General features: G+C 39.6%; 1 protein-coding gene and 1 long non-coding RNA gene across 8 annotated transcripts in view; both read right to left on the reverse strand.

Annotated features, from left to right (window-relative positions):
- LOC135973036 (uncharacterized) lies at positions 1-22307 on the reverse strand. Its single transcript, XR_010589726.1, has 2 exons — positions 18082-22307; positions 1-18023 (listed from the first exon to the last, which is right to left on the reverse strand). It is a non-coding gene; the product is annotated as an uncharacterized LOC135973036 (long non-coding RNA).
- Positions 1-22312, reverse strand: part of VAV3 (vav guanine nucleotide exchange factor 3) — a 258222-nt gene that overhangs the window by 111100 nt on the left and 124810 nt on the right. The gene's annotated exons all lie outside the window — the stretch shown is intronic.

Below are 22312 nucleotides of genomic sequence, written 5' to 3' on the forward strand. Positions count from 1 at the left end.
TGAGCCTTATTTTTGCATTGATATTTCTTTAAGAGACACAGTCTGTGCCACAGACCATGAAACAAAATATTTTATTATCCAAGCCTGTTCCTAAAAGACGTACAGCCATTTCTTAGAGACTATAGTAACTGGGAAAATAGCCACACATATCAGAACAACCATAGTCCGTTTTTTCCTTTCTATTCTGAGGACCACTTCATATGACAAGGATCATCTCGTGAACCTGCCTCTCCTTCCAATTCTCCACTGCTTGGGTCTCAAAATGCTTCGTTCTGTGGATCATCAGCAAAGACCATGTAGGACAGACTGAGAACCACCGCATTAGAAAATCCGAGCAGCATATGCTGGACAGAGTTGAGTCACAGTTATCCAACAACAAATTAGGTGACTAAAGCTATTTCAAAAGTAATTATAGAATATTTACTGTTCTTTAGCTAGTGTTCTTTGAATGAGTTTCCTAATGCCTACAGATGTCTCTATACATTAATTTAGCCAATAAAATGGAAGACCTCTAGTTATGCTATTATAATATCAGCTTGCTTGTGGGAAACATGTACCTACAGAACTAATACATCTATAAACACATGTGGACTATTTGTTGTGATCATATGCTAGTTTATCTTCCCCACTGTTTCTCTTTAAGCAGTACTAGCTTAGAGAAATTCCATTAATCATTTTGTTGCATTGTTACCTTGTTGAGGGTTTAAAAAAAAAAAAAAAAAACAGTCACTTTCTTGTAACTGTTGTTCTTCGAGATATGTTGTTCATGTCCATTCCAACCAGGTGTGTGCGCTCCATGTGCACTCCAGCCAGAAGACTTATCCCTTAGCAGCGTAGGAAGGGTCGGCCTGGGTGCCCCTGGAGTGGCGCCTTCATGGCACCCAATATAGGGCCCTGCCAACCCTCCACCCCCTCAGTTCCTTCTTGCCGGCTATTCCAACAGAGGGGTAGGAAGGTGGGTATTGGAATGGACATGAACAACACATCTCGAAGAACAACAGTTACGAGAAAGTGAGTAACTGTTTTTTCTTCTTCGAGTGATTGTTCATGTCCATTCCAACCAGGTGACTCACAAGCCAAAGCTTAGGAGGTGGGGTCAGAGTCATGCACTGATTGGAGCACAGCGTGTCCAAAAGCCGCATGGTCTCTGGCCTCTTGTGTAATTGCATAGTGTGTCGTGAATGTATATATCGAGGACCACGTGGCCGGTGGGGACTTGTGCCAGGAACACGGCCGAGGAGGCCTGGGCCCTGGTAGAGTGGGCGGTAATTGGCAGGGCAGGCACCCTCATAACACTCCCAAATGCAGGATGTGATCCACGACAAGATGCATTGAGAAGAGACAGGGAGACCTTTCATTCCGCCAGGGCCACAAAGAGTTGGATGGACTTCCGGAATGGCTTAGTCCTCTCTACGTAGAAGGCTAGGGCCCTACGTACATCCCGTGACTGCAGCCTGCGCTCCCTATCGGAGAAGTGTGGCTTGGGATAAAACACTGGGAGGAAGATGTTCTGGCCCATGTGAAACTGGGAGACAACCTTAGGGAGAAAGGCCGGGTGAGATCTGAGTTGGACCTTGTCCTTATGAAAAACTGTGTAAGGGGGCTCGGACGTTAGAGCCCAGAGCTCCGATACCCATCTAGCCAAGGTAATTGCCACGAGGAACGCGACTTTGTACACTATGCTCCTAACAAAAGCTACTTTTTTCTTTAACATTTCGATTCAGAGCAGGATCCAGTTTGTGAAGGTATTTCAAGAGTACCAGCTCACACACTCAGGCCTTGTCTACACTATCAGGGTAAGTCAATCTAAGTTACGCTACTCCAGCTACATGAATAACATAGCTGAAGTCAGTGTAGCTTAGGTCAATTTACTGCAGTGTCTACACTGCACCACATTGATGGGAGACGCTCTCCCGTCGACTTACCTTACTCCTCTCGTTCCGGTAGAGTATCAGTGTCGACTGGAGAGTGCTCCGCGGTCAATTTAGTGGGTCTTTCACTAAACCCACTAAAATTGACCCCTGCTGCAATGATCACAGCAGCATTGATCCTGGTAAGTGTAGACTGGCCAGAGAGACTCAAAGTACTTCTAAAAGTTAAAAAGCAAATCAAAATAATCCCAAGAGCCTGATCATCTTCCCACTGAAATCTAGGGCAAAATTTCCATGAAGTTCAACTGAGCAGAATCAAGCCTCAAAGTAACAAGTATAGTGGGTGAACAGAGAAGGGGACAGTAACACACGCAGTAGGTCAGCTATTATTATACTGCTTTACCATTTGCTCTGATACGTATGCAATTGTCCTACGCTCTCCTTTCAGTCTGTCTGCAAAGATTCTAACTTATACAAGCCGCTTAAAACACACCAGCTAGTAACAGAACACATAATAACCTTATGTGTATGACCTACATTGTTATTTTTTAAAATAAAAATTGATTATCCCAAAATGTTTTTGTATGTCAATTCTAACATGGGTAACACCTATTTTACAGTCCTCAGTAAGAGAAAAAATGTTGCCTCCACTATCATGTTAGTAGAGAAAGCAAAAATCAAATGTGTAAAGGTCAAGAATTTTACAAATGAAATGAACACATTAGTACCATATTGGCAAATATTATGTCATATTTCTTTTTCTTTTTTTTTTTTTTACTACATACACCAGAAGCTCAAGTCTAAATCCCAAATACTTGTGTCAAGGAAGAAAGATCAGCTCCAGAAAACCAAGTATTTTGTTTGAATTTCTTACAGGATGGACTAGACTTGGGCCATTGAAATCCTTCCATTGCATATCACGTCTTAGCTTTAAACAGCTTCATGAAAGTGAGTTCTTCACGGTTTATTTTTAACTCACATAATGGTCTAGATTAGAGGTTCTTTAGATCAACACTTCTGTCTAAACCAAGAGTTAGGCCTATCTTCTCTATGTCAGATCTGCCCACAGCAATACAAGCTCTCACAGTATTTCCTTTACATAAAAATGTATCTCTGGGTTGCAACCACTTTGGCAAGAGGAGTCTCTGAAATCTTTGTTCTTGAAAGACATGAGCCTCATTGGATCTTCTATGAAAACAAGGCAGCTGTTTGTAAGCCAAAGTAACTTTTAACCAGGTTAACTTCTCTTTCCCTACCACACAGGAAATCACTCTTCTTTCATTTTGCCCAGGGCCATAATGCCAAAAAGGAAAAGCATGACACATGCTAGACGTGAAAAGAGCAGATAAATTATACGTTAGTACAATCAGTTAGTTAAGGTCTTTACTCCTCTCCCGCATACATAATGCCTGAGCCTGAGAGCATCTAAAATCTCCATAACTAGGTGGATCAAGTGCTGTGTCATTGAAGTATATCCAGCCACAGATTAAGTGATTCTAGACGGGATCAGAGCCCACTCGACACATTGCACAGAGGCCTCCCGTGAGGAAAAAGGCATATATGAAAAGAGAGGAATACTGAAAAGCTGGAACCTGGTCATCTATTAATACTTTCTCCAGGCTTGACCTTCACTGCTCTGCAGAAGCATCCCTATGAAGGAAGATACTTCCAAGCAGTAGTTTCAAAATAGATGAATACTGATATATTTTAGAAAAGTGGGATCATTTTTCTTCTGTTTTATCTCTCGCTCCCTACTAATTTTTCCTTACTTTTTACAGCATCCTATTTGTCTCAGAATGGGGATGGGACAGGTTCTAGAGCAGGAATTTGTTATTTGGTAATTTCCTTCCTGGGACTGACATTTCCTCCAGCTTACCCACCTGAAATAAGTTCTCAAAGGGTGAAATCATGACCCCCATTAAGTTTCAAAGGGGCCAGGATTTCACCCCAAGCAGCTACATAATTGATAGTCTCTTCGGGGTTTATTTACAGTTAAACTACAAAAATTTAGTAGTTCTATACAGCCTTGAAGGACTTATCTGGTGTGATGGCAGAAGGGGTATAGCCATTCCCTGAAGCGTCCTGGTCAAATACTGCTTCCAGTATTTGTAGGAAGAAAGACACAGCCCAACTGTACCAGATTGGGCAAGAGGTCATTTCCAGAAAGGAAATTATCATGTAACAAAATTTCTAGTTTAGTTTAGGGATGCTTTATCAGATGCAATATTAGACAATTAACAATGTAATGGTAAAAATAAACGTTGTTCATACCCTGATGACATAAGGAGGTAAAGTGATCACAGTATGAAAAGCTAACTAAAGATACAGTAACAAATCAGACAAAAACTGTGGATAAATAAAAATTTTAAAAACCTGATATACAGTAACTCCTCACTTGTTGTAGTGATGTTCCTGAAAAATGTGACTTTAAGTGAAACGATGTTAAGCGAATCCAATTTCTCCATAAGAATTAATGTAAATGGGGGGGTTAGGTTCCAGGGCAGCTTTCCCTACTCTGCAAGCACCAGGGATGGGGGGCTCCTCAACCCGCCCACTCCACCCCTTCCCCCAAGCCCCCACCCTTGACCCATCTCTTCCCCCCCCACACCTTCTCCCCTTTTACTTTGCACGCTGCGTCCTGGCTCCTCCCCCCTCCCTCCTGCCCGGGGCAATCAGCTGGCTTGCTGCTTCGGGAGGCAGGGGAGGGAGGGGGAGCCTGCGCGCCGAGTCCTCGCTCCTCTCCCCTCCCTTCAAAACGCCACAAGCCAGCTGATTGCCACGGGCAGGAGGCAGGGGGAGGAGGGGGAAGGCACTGATCCGCGGGGTCTGCCGGCGGGCAGGAGGCGCTGGGGAGGGCGTAGGGAGGCTGCAAACAACGTAAGAGTGGAGAAAGCAGGCAGCCAAACAATGTAAGAGTGGAGCATTGCACAACTTTAAATGAGTATGTTCCCTAATTGATCAGCAACATAACAACGAAACAATGTTAAGCGAGATGACTTTAAGTGAGGAGTTACTGTATATATATTATCCATTGTGTTTTCTGCTTTAACAAGGAAAAAAACCCAAAACGTCCTTATTTAAACAAAATACAGTTCATCACTAGCTGTGGGTATGAAAACTCTTTTCCACATATCAATATACCATCCAGTCATAACATATTATGTTACAGTGAGTTATGTAGTCACATTACATGTAGCATCAGATGACACTGAGATAATGTGATATGAGGTACTACAACAGCATATGTCAAGTCACAAATTTCTAGAAGTCTCCTTTCCTAAACTGAAATTTGTTGAATTCTGTTTCTTGATTTCGATGCACTTCTTTGCTAATGATTTTCAAAATATGTATTGTGTAGTTTTTCAGACATTTGGCACATACTACAATAGCTTAGAGCAGTGGTGGGCAACCTTGTGGTCCACATGCGGCCCATGAGAATAATCCGCTGGAGGGATGCCAGACAGTTTGTTTACATTTGCACGGCCGCCTGCAGCTCCCAGTGGCTGCAGTTCACCATTCCCGGCCAATGGGAGCTGCGGGAAGTGGTGGCCAGCACATCCCTGCGACCCGCACCATTTCCCATAGCTCCCATTGGCCTGGAACGGTGGACTGCGGCCACTGGGAGCTGCGAGTGGCCATGCAAATGTAAACAAACTGTCTGGTGGCTTGCCAGTGGATTACCTGTGGATGCTGCAGCTTTTTGGTGCTTGAACTGATTTTTTTCCCTTCTACTTCCCAGTGTAGAATCAGCTGATGGCTACGGTCTGTGGTAGTGGCAATGATATCCCAGAACATGGACAAGTGTGAATGTCAAACTCGGTTTCTTAGAAGGATGATGTATTGATACAAACAGAAGAGCAGGAATCACAGCACATGAAAGAATACCTCTCAAAAATTCAGACTAATGGTGAAAACAATAATTTGTGTGCATAGCTCTATGGGGGGGGATAGAATTTGGGATTTATTACATATGCCCCCTCCACCAACCGCAAGGTAACTAGCCAATTCCTTTACAAACTTCTATTAGGGAAGAGTCCAGACTAATACAGCTGGAAAGTTTCCTCCAGGATAACCTCAATGTTATGCTAAGGTAGGCCATCTCCCCAGACTTCAGGAAGACTTATTATGAAACTGTTTAATAGGGTGTCTGTGAGGTGTCCAGCATTAAGTCCCCCTGCTTTAAGTCCTATATAGTATATCATATGATTACACAACATTTTACCAGTGACATGAGGTCAGTGTTTTTAAAGGGGGCTCTCACATTTCTCCCTTACTCTGTGAGCCCTATGTAGTAATAGTGCATGTTCTTATAAAGAGAAGGAATGAGCCATGTTTCTAATGTTCTCATTTAGACAAACACGCCCTCTAATAGCCACAACAAAAGAAAGAAGAAATATCAATTGATAAACATATTAAACTGCAGTCTCTCGAAATATTTTGGTCCTGAAGAATGTACAGAGTATATAGTATACAACAGAGTATGTCATACTCTCTCTCTCTCTCACACACACACACACACACACACACACACACACACACACACACACACACACACCCTTGCAGATTGGTGTGAAGATATTCCACCTTGGGAATATATTTAAAAACATAACTGGTAATTTGGTGCACTCTAAAGGAAAAATATTCCTCGTTTTTAGTCTTCTAAGAGTCCCAGAGATGTCATCTCCTGCTGGGATGAATTAGCAACATACAAAAAAGGGATGAAACCATAAACAGAGAAATCATCCCAATTCTCATTTCAATCAGCAGCAGAAACTTTCCAAAGGACAACTATGAGTGCCCGAGAGCTCTCTTCAGCACATAGCTGCATTCTGCTTCCCAACTTTATTCTTCCACCAGTCTTTGCTTTAATGGCCTTGGGCTGCCCCTCAGCTTTCTTGGTAAAGCCTTTTCTTTCCTAGTGACTTACTGAACATTAGCCCCGCTGGGACCAATTCACTGCTACCTGATCAACCCAGGGGACCTTCACATACTTGTCTTGTTATCCTCCCTTGTCATTCAGATAATCTCCTCTCCATCAACCATACAAATAATTGTTCTAGGATCAGAATCTCCATTATCTCCTCCAAAGCCTTAGTTTTTGAACAAATCCATTTCTTGCATAGTTCTCATAGTTCTGTACTATCAGCTTCCCAGATATTGCACATGACAAAACCCTCATACCACCAGAGCTTCATGTGTTAAGTCTTTTTGCCAACATCATACTTGTGAAATACTGCCACGTTTGAATAATTATAATTCCAGATACTGAGTACTACCTGTTCTCTTTGAACCTTACCTGTCAGGAGAGAAATCAAATGAATAGACCATGCTGTCCTTAGCCACCCACATGAAACTCAGCCACTTTCCAAACCATGTCAGAAAGTGTTACTTAGTCCCTTAAGCTTCTGCAACCTGAGTTTCTCCCAACAATCATTTTGCCCTAAATTAAGGGCAAGAGAGACCGGAGGTAATGCCATAGGTTATTTAAGCAGCTCAGTACTACTCTGTCAAAGGGACACACTCTAATTCTTCACATGCCTACACAATATGGAATAAATTCTCATCATCATCAATACCCACTTCAAAATACCCAGCCATCGCTGAAAGAGAAATTACACCAATTGATTGAAAAACATGTCTAAAAGTACAGTAGTTTAAACATGATTATGAAAGAAAACTGGGTGAGACAGCAAAACATGCTAACACTTAACATTCAATGCCTAATATAATGTGTTTGTTCTTTTCTACTATTCCAATTCATAATCTTTTGCTTCAGTTTTTCATGCAACAAAGACCTCAGAATTATAGACGATGTATGTATATACAAAATATAGCTGATTGAAATACAAATGCAAATATGAGTATGATGCATTCTTTTCCCACTGGCATGGCAAAGTGGGAGAGTGGTTCAAATACTGAGAATATTCTAATAACCTGGGAATATGTACTTTCCAAACTCTGACACTCCAAGCAATTTCTTCAAAAATACATGCCTAAATGAAAACATTGATACTCAAGTCAATATGAGCTGTTGATGTTCAGGAACCCAGAAAAATCCAGCCACTTATTTAGGTGCCTAGCTTTAGGCACCCAAGTTTGAAAATTTCAGGTCCAACAACTTTTCCATAATGTAAGCCACAATGAAAGCGGTACAAGAGCTATATCAGATCAGCCATGTTATGACATTTCTTTGCTTAAATAAGGCCATAATCTGAGATACTGTGAACATAAGATGAGAACAGTGTTCTAATAGTGATGGAGTACAGTAGCATTTGGCTTCCATAGTGGCAATTTAAGTTTTTATTGTCAATTTTAGGATTATGTTTATTATCAACAAGAAAAAAATACCAAGTACCTTTCATAATGAGAGGTCAGACTAAACAGATTAATTGTTATTGAATAATTTCTCTAGTACGTTAGGCACAAACATGCTTTTCCTTACCATCAATTTAAACTTCCTCTGCACTAAATCTTCTAAATAAATTGCACCAAGACTACTACTAAACTTGCAGCCTTAACACTCCATCTTATATATCTCCAGTATGCACTACCCTAAATATGTAATTATTATTGATAGCATGACCCAACAGGCTAGATAAGGAAAGGGCTGAAACGTACAGTATTCTGGCTTCCCCCACAATGTGGGAATAAGGACATCAAAATCTCTGTTTTCATTGCTCTGAAAGGGCATGTATCTAAAAATATAAATGCTCATATCCCTATTGCAAAAGTTCTCAAATACTGAAAATGTCTCCAATCATGTTATATTTCTAGTAGAGACTCCTGAGAAGGAATTTCAGTCTACAGATTTCAATATTAGTATAACAGACTTAAAGATCTTTTGTTTGCTACAGGTCTGAAATTGTTCTGGATGAGGCTATTAAAATAAGTATTTATAAAAAATAATGCAAACAAAATTATAAAGAAAATTTGTTTCTTTAAGGACTAGACACTATAGCCCTCATTACAAACAAAGAATATCAGCTGCCTACATATCTGCCATAAAAAGAAATATGGTAAGACGTATGTAAAGCAACGTGATATGTCCGTAATTAATCTTCCTAAATTCTTACAGATGTATGAAACTTAAAATTTCAAAAGGGGAATGACAAAAGTGACAATAACATGATATAATAGTGAAAGAAAGAAGTGAATGTCTTAGAATAGAAAGCACTGGAAGAAAGAAGCCTCTGAACTCTTGTTATAGGTCTGACAGGCTATTAATGACCAAAAGTTATTCTCCATCCAACAACTCTCACAGCCTATGAGAAAAGAACTGTGGTCCTCAGTCCAGATTGTGGTGGATAAATGTCCACATCACAATTCATACCTCTTCAGGAGGGCAGAGGAGCAAGACCAGGTATTGAATGGGCATGAAGAAGGTATTATCTCTTATTTTACTTGGGGTTTAAAAACTTATTTACCATTACCATTAATGGTACCAGTTAGGATTTTAGTTCAAAAACTGCTGGCCGTGTGCTGTCCTCTGCTACTCAGTGACTGGTTCTCTACCTCTCTCACATATTTAAGGGCCATTTCTTTTAATTGCTTCTCTGGCAGCTTTTCAATGCTAGCTAGGTTTTGGCAATTAAAACCTGTACAGATTCTCACCTCTCTCAGTCAAGGCCATTGTGGAGGTTTTGCTTAAAAACATTTCAATTAATCTTGAAAAATTGCTTCTCTGGGGCACTTAATTAACAACTCAACTTTTCCCTCCAAGATTCCAAATAACTTCAATCTAATTTATTTTCTTCATAATACAAGGAAAAATGTATTGCAGAACAAAATAGAGAAAGAGGATATGTCCCTTGGACATTTCTGTGTATCAGATTTCCATGAAGGGAGCAATCACATGTCGTACTGCAAGGATCACAGCAAATCTAGGTGACAAAACTAAACACAAATACTTCACAATTAAAATTAAATAAATGCAGAGGCAACCCAGAATGACCCAGCATGCACCCTAAGTAGCCATAAATGGAAATAGGATATCAAGAAAAACAGCCACTGACCTAGAAATTGTGGAATAAGCCATCTCTTCTGCTAAGAGGTACAAAGAGGATGAAAGCAGTGTAAACACTGACCTAATCTAGCCACTACCCACATGGTAGAGAGAAGATGAACCTCAGAGACATCATCCAAGATCCCTCCTTTCTATATGGATACCATTCATTTGGGACCACTCAAAGTTGTCTACCCCAATGGCAGCCTGCCCTCATGGGAGACTCGGGGAACCATGCTACTGTATGGATAGGAAGACCACAGGAGCTGCAGCAAGCCCTCAAATATGGATGACCTACGGTTGAGGATTGGGTTCCCAATAGATCTTTGGCAGAATCTGTGTGATTGGAGGGCTAGGTTCCTGCCCCCCATACTTGCCTGCAAAACTCTCTCCTAGAAGGAGATGCTATGGTGGGATTTTCTGAGGTTATGTCAACTTTTTCTTCCTAGTCAGATTTATAGAGGAGGGTATGATTTAGCTTTTTTTGTTTGTTTGTTTTTGTTTTGTAAAACACATATTCCACATCAGCTCCTCCAGTAAGTCAGGCTAATTGTTTCAGCAGAAAATACTCTGAAACTTGGGATCTGATTTCAAGAAGTTAATAGATATTTGCATATCAATAAAATCATTGTCAAAAATATGACATCTTGTTTTTTTAACTGTTGTGCCACTTCACTTGATTAAATCTTGACTGAGGAGAATCATATTTAATACATGCCAATCAGTGAGCCCTAGTGGCATATCAAATAAGTATTTATATGAAGTATCAAGCAAGTAGTCTGTGGTGAATTAAAACTGTTTCAAGTATTGAAGAAGAAATGCTACAGGGAGTTAAAAAGAGTTCATTGCCTTGAACTCTGCTCTACCCCTCAACCTTGTGTCAGACCTTCTCAATTAAGAGCTCTGTTATTGTTCTGCAGTTGGTGTTTTGCTTATGAAAATTTAAAACACTGTGAACGTTATTGGTGTGAATGATGAATACTGAGTTGGCACACTCAGCATAAGCTGCTCAAGCAGTTTAAAGTGTGTTTGATATATGAAGTCGGATATTATATCTATCATTTTTGGCAGCATATAAAGATCATACAACCGGATATCCAAAGACAACAAAACTTTCCATTCCATTTGGTCTTACTTATTATCTTAATACTAGGTATCACTGCAAGAAACAAGGCGATTTATCTAGATCTGCACTAGGTGTTTTCCAAGGGCCAAGATTTTCAGAAATGGCTGCCTTAAGTTAGGTACCTCAATCATACTCTGGCACCTAAATAAGTAAATAGCCTTATTTGCAAAGTGTTGAGCACCCAGAAAGTTAGCATTGACTGCAGTGGGAGCTACTGTGTGCTCAGCACTTTTGAAAAATCAGGAATATTAATTAGACCCCCAGATATGGACTGAGGAACCTCAGGCAATCAGAGGTGACAGTGGCTGATATCTGAATCTAACCAAGCCTCTGAAAGAAGCGCACCCTCCACCTTCAGTAAGACTAGAGATGAGAGAAGGGCATAAATCTCTCTGAATGGAGTCATCAGCATACATATACTCAACACAGCTCTGCCTGTTCAAGCAGACACTTCTACAAGCAAGCAAGCAAACAGCATCAGCAACAAGACAGCTCAGAAGAATAAAAGAAGCTAAAATACACCATTAAAAGAAGCAACCTTCCAGCCCAGCGTGGTTTCTATATTATAACATCACTGAGACTTCATCACTGGTTAGACGAAGTTTGCAAAAACACTGTCAAGAGAATAGATTTAATTTTTTCTTTTAATCATTTTACTGGAATATTGAAATGCTGTTGCAATTTAAGATATTTACAGAGTCTCCAGATTGTTTAGATTATTGCAGGAGAGGAGACAACATCTAATCTTGTTAAACACAAAGAAATAGTGTAAGATTCTTAATATTAATTAATTTGCTCAAGATTTCTCCTTGAAGGGCTTCTTTTCAATAACTGAAATAAAACTTTATTTACTTTCATAGGACTTAGTTAAGATTACTAACCACTGCCCACTTATTAACTGTTTAAGTAATCCATGTTAAACCAAACAGGATCCACCAACCCTTAAACAAAATTCCATTTCCCATTGATTCTGGGAATTAACATGCTTTCATTTTAGTTTACCTAGAGAAGAGAATCTCTGACAGTGTAGACCCACTCACAAAGGTAGGATTCCTGTTGAAAGCTCTCCACAGACAGACAAAATAATTGTAATTGAAGTAACCATTGTTTATTATTTGTATCTGTTTGGATTGTACTTATTTTTACTCCCCACCCCTTTCTTTAATAATCAAATAATAATTTTGATTAATTTGCTGGTCTTTAACTCTGGTGTCCAGTAAGGCATGGAAAGACCCCTATGTGACTAAAACAGTGAGAGTCAAATTCCCAGATTGCTTCAAGGGAGATAATTATTAAGATCTGGCCTCCCATTTCTTGTTTCTCTAGACCAGGGGTTCTCAACCTTTTTCCTTCTGAGTTCCCCTCCTCCCCCCGACCCTCCACATGCTATCCACGGCCCACGTGTGCCACAACAATTGTTTTCCTGCATATCTAGTAGATTAAAAGCTGTATTAAATTGATAGTTATACAGTTAAACCCACACACCTATATAATATAAAAAAGAAAAGGATAATATAAGTACTACATAAAAAAACTAAATATTATGGTCAAATATTAATATGCCTGAGCCCTGCCGCCCAGGACTGAAGCCAAAGCCCAAGCCCCGCCGTCCAGGGCCCTCTGTGGTGTGGAGCACCAGGTAATTGTCCTGCTTGCTTCTCCCTAACTACACCGGCCCTGCTGAAGCCAACAGGTTTCAGCATATCAAGCAGGAAAATTAACATGTTCTCTGGTTTAAAAAAAAAAAAAAAAAAGCAATGTGTCCAAATAGTGCAAGGTGAAACAGTTTTTATTTTTTGTATGCTCTCTGGTTTATTCTGGCAGACTGCCTGAAATTCTCTCATGGTCCCCCGGGGGCCACTGACCCCCAGTTGAGAACCACAGCTCTAGACTACATTTTTAGTAATGTATCAGAGGGGTAGCCGTGTTAGTCTGAATCTGTAAAAAGCAACAGAGGGTAAGACCTCACTTCTTCAGATGACTTGCATCTTCAGAAGTCATCTGAAGAAGTGAGGTTCTTACCCACGAAAGCTTATGCTCCCAATACTTCTGTTAGTCTTAAAGGTGCCACAGGACCCTCTGTTGATTTTTAGTAATGTTGGGGATAAAATTATGTGTAACTCAACAACTTAAAACACCTCTTTCTTCCCCACAGTTTTAGTGAGTAAAACTAACACTTAGCTTGAGTTCAGGTAATTTAGGGTCATCGCCTAAATTTTCCATTTTGAAGAAATAACCCTGCCCCTCTTTACATTATCAGTGTGGGACCAGCAGAAACACTAGGTGCACCAGGAACTTCCTGAAGACAAGAGGATGCTGATCCTTCCAAGAAGCATCATCCTTAAGAAGACTTATGGTGTGGGGAAGGAAGGCGCACTATGTCCATTTACAACACCTATTCCCTTGCCCCCAAAATGCCAGGAGGCCATGCATCCACAAAACTGACAAACCTGGAGATGCTAGGCAAGCAGATGGTGATAGAGGGCACAGGAGGGAAGTACTGTTCATGACTGGATAGCAGGCAGTGAAGCCAACATGAGCTCCTCACTTTTTCCACAGCACGTAGCTGCAGCCTGGGCCATTTTAATCCCTACCCTCTATTCTGCCACTGGGAAGACATCTGAGCTCTCTTTCTGTGGCCCCTCCTCTACCCCCATTGATTCCTGTTTTTTCAAATAAGGTACCATTTGTGTTACATTAGCTGTAATGCATGACTCAGATTAACAACATCTATACCTACAGAGGTAAATAACACAATTCCTTCTTCCATTTCATACCACTTCAGGAAACAGGCAGGATATCAAGGATATCCAGACAGGCATATTTGTGTTTTGCTTTGGTAAACTAAGTGAACTTAGATCCAGTTTGTTAAAAGTGAAATACTTTTCCAGACTGTTTGGAAAATGCAGTGTGTAGCTAAAGCTTTTAAAATGCATCGATAGCAACAGCTTTAATTTAGTATGTCAGTGTTCAATATGTCACAGCTCAAATAGTCTCTCAGAAGGAGTTTTAATGCATATGCATTATTTATGCAGTATCTGAGGGAGCAGGTCTATCTGAGTTGGCTTTGACCAATAAGTCATTAGTCACAAAGCATAAAGCAAATTTGGGAAATGGAGATATAATAATAGATAGGAGAATCATTTTCATTTACCCTGTCTCTAGTACTAGTTTAAAAAATAATCATAAAAAAAACACTCTAGGTAACCAAAGGACTATATCCATGCATTATGCAGCTTTCTTAGTTTAAAATGTAGGTGTGTGCTTATGCAAGGTGTGATGCACATATTTATCAGGTTTGTGTGTCAATGAATTTCAGGATTGTTTTCTTCCATTCAGATGGACTGTTCTGGCTTTCTTGTGTTAGAGAATGACAGCTGGTGTCCAAATTAAAGAATGAGTTTTAAAAACTAGCAGACTAGATCATACCTCTACTGCAGCACAAACTACTTAAGAACCTATTATCACCCCAAAAACTGGACACGACACTGTTAAAATTAAAAGCACAACATCCAGTAACTCTCTTTCATGAGAGAGACAGCTTTCAAATATTTAAGAATGCTGCCCAAAATGAGAGATTTAAGATAGCTCAGTGAAATATTTGATTCTTCCTAGGACAAAGAAACAGTTTAACATCCAGTTTTAGGCTTATCTGGAACAAGATTCCATAGTCTTGTGAAATTGTTAATATACTAAGCGGGTCCTGCATAAGATGAAGTCAGTTTTATGTAAAAACATAAACACATTTATTTTGGACTCATATTAATACTACACATGGGGACAACTGGCCCATAATATACCCTAATCACTACAATGTTCAAAACAGCACTTATAATTCAAAATCTACTGTTCCTCACCACAAAGAGAATTTGATGATAGCATATAGGACTCAATGGATTTGGAGAATGTTGAAGATAACAATGTTACATGAGGTACTGCAATATTCTTTGGCTCTATACATCTTGGAACCCGTGCAGCACTGTTTTATACAGCGTATTTCTTAATGACTTGAAAGAAGGTTTGAATAGTGAAGCTGAAGTTTGCTGATGGAAAAATTTACAGTAGATTAGGCAGTGAGAAAGGCAACAAGAAACTACAATAAGACCTAATGAAATTAGCAAACTGGACATCAGGATGACAGATGAAATTCAGCACAGACGGGAGTGCAAGATTTTGCATGTTGTAGTTACACTGATGGGTTCTGAGTTGCTAACTCAATGTGTAAATCTAGTATGCAATTGTAGTCTTTCAGGGAAAATATCTAGATGTTACTGTGAACACTTCATTGTACAGTGGTGGTCAAAGAATGCAAATAAGTTCTGCATTAAGAAGTGAACACTGAATAGCACAGAAAATCTAATGCCAATATAAATCAATATTGTGCATCCCTGCCTTGCTATCACTATGTAGCTGATTCCTGTGGGTGGAGTAGGCCCATCACACCTGGATCATATCAGGTGAGTCCAGTACAGCCAATTAACAGGGTCTGGGTCACAGTTGGAATAGACTACCAAGAGCGGTTGCACAATACCAGGTCTTGACGTTTTTAAGAACGGGTTAGACAAATGCCTGCCAGGGATGGGCTAGGTTTACTTAATCTCACCTCAGTGTAGGGGATGGACTAGATGACCTCTCGAGGCCCCTTCCAGCCCTACATTTCTACGATTCTATGAATACAAGAAGATAACTTGATAAAATTATAAAGAAAAGCACATTTAAGTCTGATAAAAAGGGAAAAACATTTTAAGTAAAGCACAGTTAACTTTTGGAATTCATTGCCACAGGGTCATGTGAAGAAATTAGCTTGTAAGAATAAGAAAGGCAGCTGCAGTAGAAATAGCTAGAATAAAGCTGAAAGAGCCATCAACTCTCCTGCTTTGTAGCAGAAACTTAATACTGACTGATAACGAGGAGGGATCTTAACTCTGCATTTTGTATTCTTTTGCATAATTATTAGGTTCATCATGGGGAATTTAACATTTTCACTGAATCAACTAGCACTGGTCACTCTTGGAGGAAGGATAATGGACTAGATGGGGAATTGGTGTATTCTAGAAAAATAATGCCTTCGCACTTTAGCTTTATAAGCATAACAAGAAACAGTGGATCTTATCTCTTAGGTCAAAGCTCACTATTATTACTTTTACTATACTTACATTGTATGTCATGTAATAATTTGGCTGAACACAGTATCAGTTTCTTAGATATGTAATGCCTTTCCATTAACATCTACATTATTAGGCATGCTGAAGATTGCATGTAGCCTACCACTTTGTGTATACTAAACACTTTTTGTAGCACTTTTTCTTTTAAAAACAACAGTACACATTAAACTACATAGCTATAATCTAATCCAATTACTAATACAGCTGCAAAAACAAAACACCAATTGACTGGATTTATTAGAACTGCTTTTAAGGAGCACAACTTTGTTGAAATAACATGTGACACTGCACCCCATATTCATCATAGTAGTAATATAATATGGTTATGGCATAATTATGATGCATTTTATACAAGATAAGTTATGTGAGGTGTCATTGGAAAAATTATGATTTGCTGAATATGATATCCAATTTGTATGCCTGTATCATTTTTATATCTGAAGTTATGAATATAGAATAGTGATCTGTATTTCAAATGGGCTTACGCTGGAAAACACCCACAGCCAGCCTTTCAGGCAAAACAATGAAGAAGCCAGACAGGGCTGATAGCCCATCAGTAAAGACAATGGACTGTGGAATAGCTTAACCTTCCTGTGGGCGTTTTGGACACCCTGTAAACACTTTAACCTGTCTGGCCATTCAATGACAGACCTGCGGGTGGCTATCTTACAACAGAAAAACTTCAAAAACAGACTCCAACAAGATACTGCTGAGCTGGAATTGATATGTAAACTAGATACAATCAATTTAGGATTGAATAAGGACTGGGAATGGCTGAGCCATTACAAACATTGAATCTATCTCCCCTTGTAAGTATTCTCACACTTCTTATCAAACTGTCTGTACTGGGCTAGCTTGATTATCACTTCAAAAGTTTTTTTCTCTTACTTAATTGGCCTCTCAGAGTTGGTAAGACAACTCCCACCTGTTCATGCTCTCTGTATGTGTGTATATATATCTCCTCAATATATGTTCAACTCTATATGCATCCGAAGAAGTGGGCTAGCCCACGAAAGCTTATGCTCTAATACATTTGTTAGTCTCTAAGGTGCCACAAGTACTCCTGTTCTTTTTGTGGATACAGACTAACACGGCTGCTACTCTGAAACCTGTAAACAATAGCTGCTATAAGAGGGCAAAGGCATAGGACCAGACCACATGACTCTGGACTCCATCTTGGGATGTCAGTATTTTTCCACAAACTGGTCTGGGAGCCAAGTTTTGAAACAAAGGGTTCCCGTCATATTCTAAAACTATATAAGGGAGGGACTGACATCATCTGTTGTTTTTCACTTCCCACACAAGATGATGCCTGGAAACACCTGAGGAAAAAAGACTGAACTGGGGAAAGTGCTGGACCAAGACTAAAGGGATTTCTTCATGAAGACCTGTATATGAAGACCTGAGAAACCCAAGCTCTAAGACTAAAGCAGCTTGTGCCTTAAGAATCTATAAGTCCACCTGTACCATCAGTTAGGGTGAGAATCTTCTAATTCATAGCCAATCTATGTAGTATATTAAGCTTAGTTTGCATTTTTGTTTATTTGCTACGTAATCTGCTTTGATCTGTTTGCTATCCCTTATAATCACTTAAAATCTATCTTTTGTAGTGAATACATTTATTTTATGTTTTAATCTAAACCAGTGAGTTTGGAGTGAAGTTGGCAGGGGAGGCGAACTCTATGAGCTTACACTGTACCGTTCCCGGTGTACCACAAGATGGCATAATTTTGGGTTTATGCTCCAGGGGCGTGTGCGTGCCTGGGGAGCTGAGAGTTACCTGGGCTTTAGCCTTTCTACTGTTGGTTCGTGTAGTGGCTAGTCAGAGAGCCTGCATGTAACTGCAGCTGGGTATGTCCCTACCTGTGTGAATGCTGGAGGAAGTGTAAGGACAGGAACGTGTCTGCAGCTCGTCACAGCAGTACAGTGTGAGAGGGAGCCCAGGCTGGTGGGTCAAAGGGCTCAATGGTACCCTAATTCCAGGTGGCACCCTGGGGGGAACCCATCACACAACATATGATTTTGTTCTCCACCTGTGCGTGCACAATTCCCATTAATATTAATGAGAGTTAAGCAGATATAGAGAGAGAACCCTAATCCCCTCAAAATGGAAAAGCTACTGTTAAAAACACATCGGACTACTCTTTGCCAGTTACATTTATTCATGTGCAACACTCTCACAAACTCATCATACATGTTAGTCTATCAAAAGTTCCAGCTTTAGGAGGCCAATTGTGATTTTTAGTGTGCTGCCCCAGTGGCCCACTTCTTTCTAATGCTGCCAAGAAGATCCAGCACCCCTAACTAACTGACAATTTTGAAAGGTTGTACACAATACATTAGATTCAAGGCCAGTTGAGCCAGCCTCAATTTTGTAGATTAGTGTGAACAAGTCAACAGCATTAAATTTAGTGCTGTGGTGTTACAGTTTATCTCGTCACTGAGGATGTAGAGCATCTGTACTAGCTCTCTTATTAAAAATACTTAGGAAATTTTCATTGGTGATAAAAGTTGAGGTGCATAGATTTTAGCCATTTTTCTAAACAAAATAATAGTCTCAGAATAACAGTAAATACAGACACAGTGACAGGAGAACTGCCACATAAATGGAAATAGTTAAAAATATCTTAATGTATTTTATATCTTCTTGCAGCAGTGCCCATTGCTCTCAAGCTTCCCCCACAAGATGACCTGTCATATTACCATAGATCAGGCCAAGAGTTTGGAGTATCCTCATGGGGATAAAAAGTATTCCCAATTTTCTACATAAAGAGCTGTTCTAATCTGAAAAGTGACAATGCAGGGTTCCATGTTTATTTTTTCCTCAGTGTTTTCTGGATGAGATCTGCTCATTTTCTTCCAGTCTTGCAAATTCAGCCTAGGTTTCTGAGAGAGAAGTTCGGTTCTTTCCATTATATATTTCATCAGTAATGTCAGGCTCTGCACAAAGAGGGCCAAATTCTGATCTCAGTTACACCAGTATAGATCAGGCTTGATTCTACTGACACTTCAGTATATTTAGGGCTTGTCAACTAGAAAGCTTATAAATGTGCTTATTCCAATATAGGTTATTCTAACTTGGGAAGCAAAATAAGGTATACCAACATAAGGGACCTTTGTATCAGTGCCTCTGCCTCCACGCTAGGGCTCATACCGGTATAAATATTTTAGTTTAATTTAAACTGAATGGACAGTTATATCTGTAAAACTTTTCTAGGGTAGACTGGGCCCTGTTCTTAATTTAAACTGATGTAAATGAGATCTGAATTTCCTCACAAATTAGGTTCTTATAGTAACACCTGGGCAGCCCTATCTTCATTCAGGAAGCTTCTCAGACGGCAGTGGGTTTGCATAGATATAACTGAGTGGAAGGTAGTAAAATGCTATTTCTGATGCACAGGAAAGAATCCAGCTCAATCCTTTTCAGCTGTGTTGATTTTGCAGTCCTAAATACATAGTTAAAATGTTTTGCCTGTTAAGTCAGCAACTACAATTCTGAATGTGCTGAAGAAACTGTCATTTTATTATAATAATTTTTCAGAACAGAATCAAACTTTAATAGACACCCTATATAGTAGGAAATACAACTGAAAAAAAAAAACAGACTCACCAAACAATATGGAAAAACAATGGAGTTAGTTTATTCCCAAAGGCAGACTCCATGCTTCAGCATTTATAATTTCATTAGCACACTACATGCTGAGGTAACTCATGGAAGTAGGAAATCAGGGATCCTACCAAGGGGAGTGCAACTTTTGGGAGATATTCTATAAAGCCAAAACCCACAAATAACGAAAAAAATAAAAAGGTATGAGATTACAAAATTGATTAAATGCTGCAAGTTCTTTTAAATCTAGTGAGTTTTAGTGGTTCTACAAATAAGGGAGCAATAATACTGGCTAGAGCAAAGAATGTTACTATGCAAGGTTACAATTCAGTTCTGCTAATACAACTCAGCCCTGACCTGCAGTAACCCTATTATTCCAGCCCTGTGCTGCTCTAGATTATGACTGCCAATCAAGTGGAATAGTGTTAAATTGTGGTGTGGTTTATGAGGTGGACAAATATCCTAAGGGACAAGGCTGAGACCACCAAATCTCATTTTCACTGGTGACCTAGGCCAGAAGGGAACCCAGGTGAAAGGCTATTGTATTAACTCATTGAACTCTCAAGCCCTGTGTTCTGATCATTTATGATAATCAGGAACAATAAATTACCTTTCCCAAAGCACTATTATGAGTAGCGCTATGCCTTGGTTAACACCTACCACTTTTATAAGTATGTGTGATTGCATTAGCTCATCATACAGAGAGAGAGAAACAGGATAATTTGAAGATATGAAAACACCAAAACTTTCATGCAAACATTGGCCAAAATTAAACAAGTCCCTGCACAGCATCAAATACACTGGCATTTAAAGTGGGTCATTGTGCTCTTTAGTTGAATCACAATATGGGGGTGCTGGAAATCAGGTTTAACATGGCTGCAAAGAAGTTTGGGAAGGGGTGAGGGAGGGAAAGGGAGCATAGGCCTGGGGATGGGGCAAGAGGGAGGGTCACAGGAAAATGCGGCACAGAACCATGTTTCCCAGTATTGGCAGGGTGCCTCTGAGGCAGGCAAGAGGAGGGACACATGGATTTGGGGGAGGACACTGGTGGGAATAGGATGAAGAGGGTGCAGGGAATCCCAATAGCACAGAGAAGGGGAATAGGGAGAGGTGACATGAAAAAGGCATGCAGGGAACCAGGAAAGGTTCTGGGACAAGGCTGTAGGTATGTTCCTGGGGACGGGTGTGGGGGGGGGGAGGCTGTTTTACTGCTTTGATTTATTAGCTGGCTGGCTGAGCTAATCGTTATTTGTATAATTATGGCAGGGTGGGCATTATTTTTAATTATAAATCTAATTAATTAGGAGCTTTTAATAGGGATACTTTTATTGTTATCTAAATATAAAGAAATATCAACAATGACAGCATAGGCAGTATATGCAGGAAACCAGAGAGACATGGCAAAGAGCTTAGTTTTCGATGTATTTGGCCAATTAAAAGCCTCTCTGCTCCCCACCTATCACACCCAGGAACAACTCCCACTAGCACACATACTCCTACGGATTTGATAATGTCAGCAGGAAGGGAAACCATATTTGGTGGGCCTCAGAACATATGGCAGAGCAAGGCTCTCTTCTTGCATACCTTCTATGCTACCCAATTTAAACTCTTGGCTCTCATTAAAAGAAAAAAGGGAAAAAAATTAAACAAAAAATATAATTAACAGGTTGTAAGTGTGTTTCAATGGAGTGCAGCTAACGACAACCCTTTCACTCAACTAAAAATTCATATAAAGTGATACCCTGTCTTTGTTAATTTCACCACTCTTAGGGGAATATCCCTCTGTATCCCTCTTTACAAAAAAATGCAGTGACTGTATCTTTTCCACCTGATTTCTTTGTTCCTGTGTTTTAAATTTAATCAGAATACTTTCAGTACCAATACCCATGTTTGTTTCTCCAACAGAATCGGAAATAAAAATAAAGCTGAAAGCACATAACTATAATGCAATCTGAAGTGGTATATTCTGATACATTACTTTTTGAGAAGTCTAACATATTCATGCTATTTTTTTACGTTAGAAACACACACACACACACACACACACACACACACGCAATGTCAAGCAATGGAAATCAAACTTAATAAACCAAGCAACTTGATCCAAATGCTACATAATAAATTAGTTTAAAGCCACTAGGAAAAAAGCCAACATCCCCATATCTCTTAAAATGTATTTCAATGTACCAAGAAATAAAGATGGAAAAATCAGTCACCATTATGTTAAATATTTATTGCTAAAACAATTAATATTTTCCCTAGGTGTTTCAGACTGTATTTTTAAAACAATCTTACCAGCTATGCTAGAAAGCAAAACATAGCTTAGAGTGCCCTCTATCTTTTCCTAGAAGCGTTTCAGGGAAATACTCTTACATTGTAGATGTCAGCTACGAGTTCTGTTTTTAAAAATTCAAATAAAATAGTTTCCTTGCATGTGCAGAATTATTGTTACGATTTAAAATGCATATTAAAGCATTATTTAAAATAGTCCTATATACTGTTTAAGGAAATGATTTTACATAACAGAAAAGTATATACTTA

The sequence above is a fragment of the Chrysemys picta genome, chromosome 8 (assembly GCF_011386835.1).
Source record: "Chrysemys picta bellii isolate R12L10 chromosome 8, ASM1138683v2, whole genome shotgun sequence".
NCBI classification, from domain to species: Eukaryota; Metazoa; Chordata; order Testudines; family Emydidae; genus Chrysemys; species Chrysemys picta.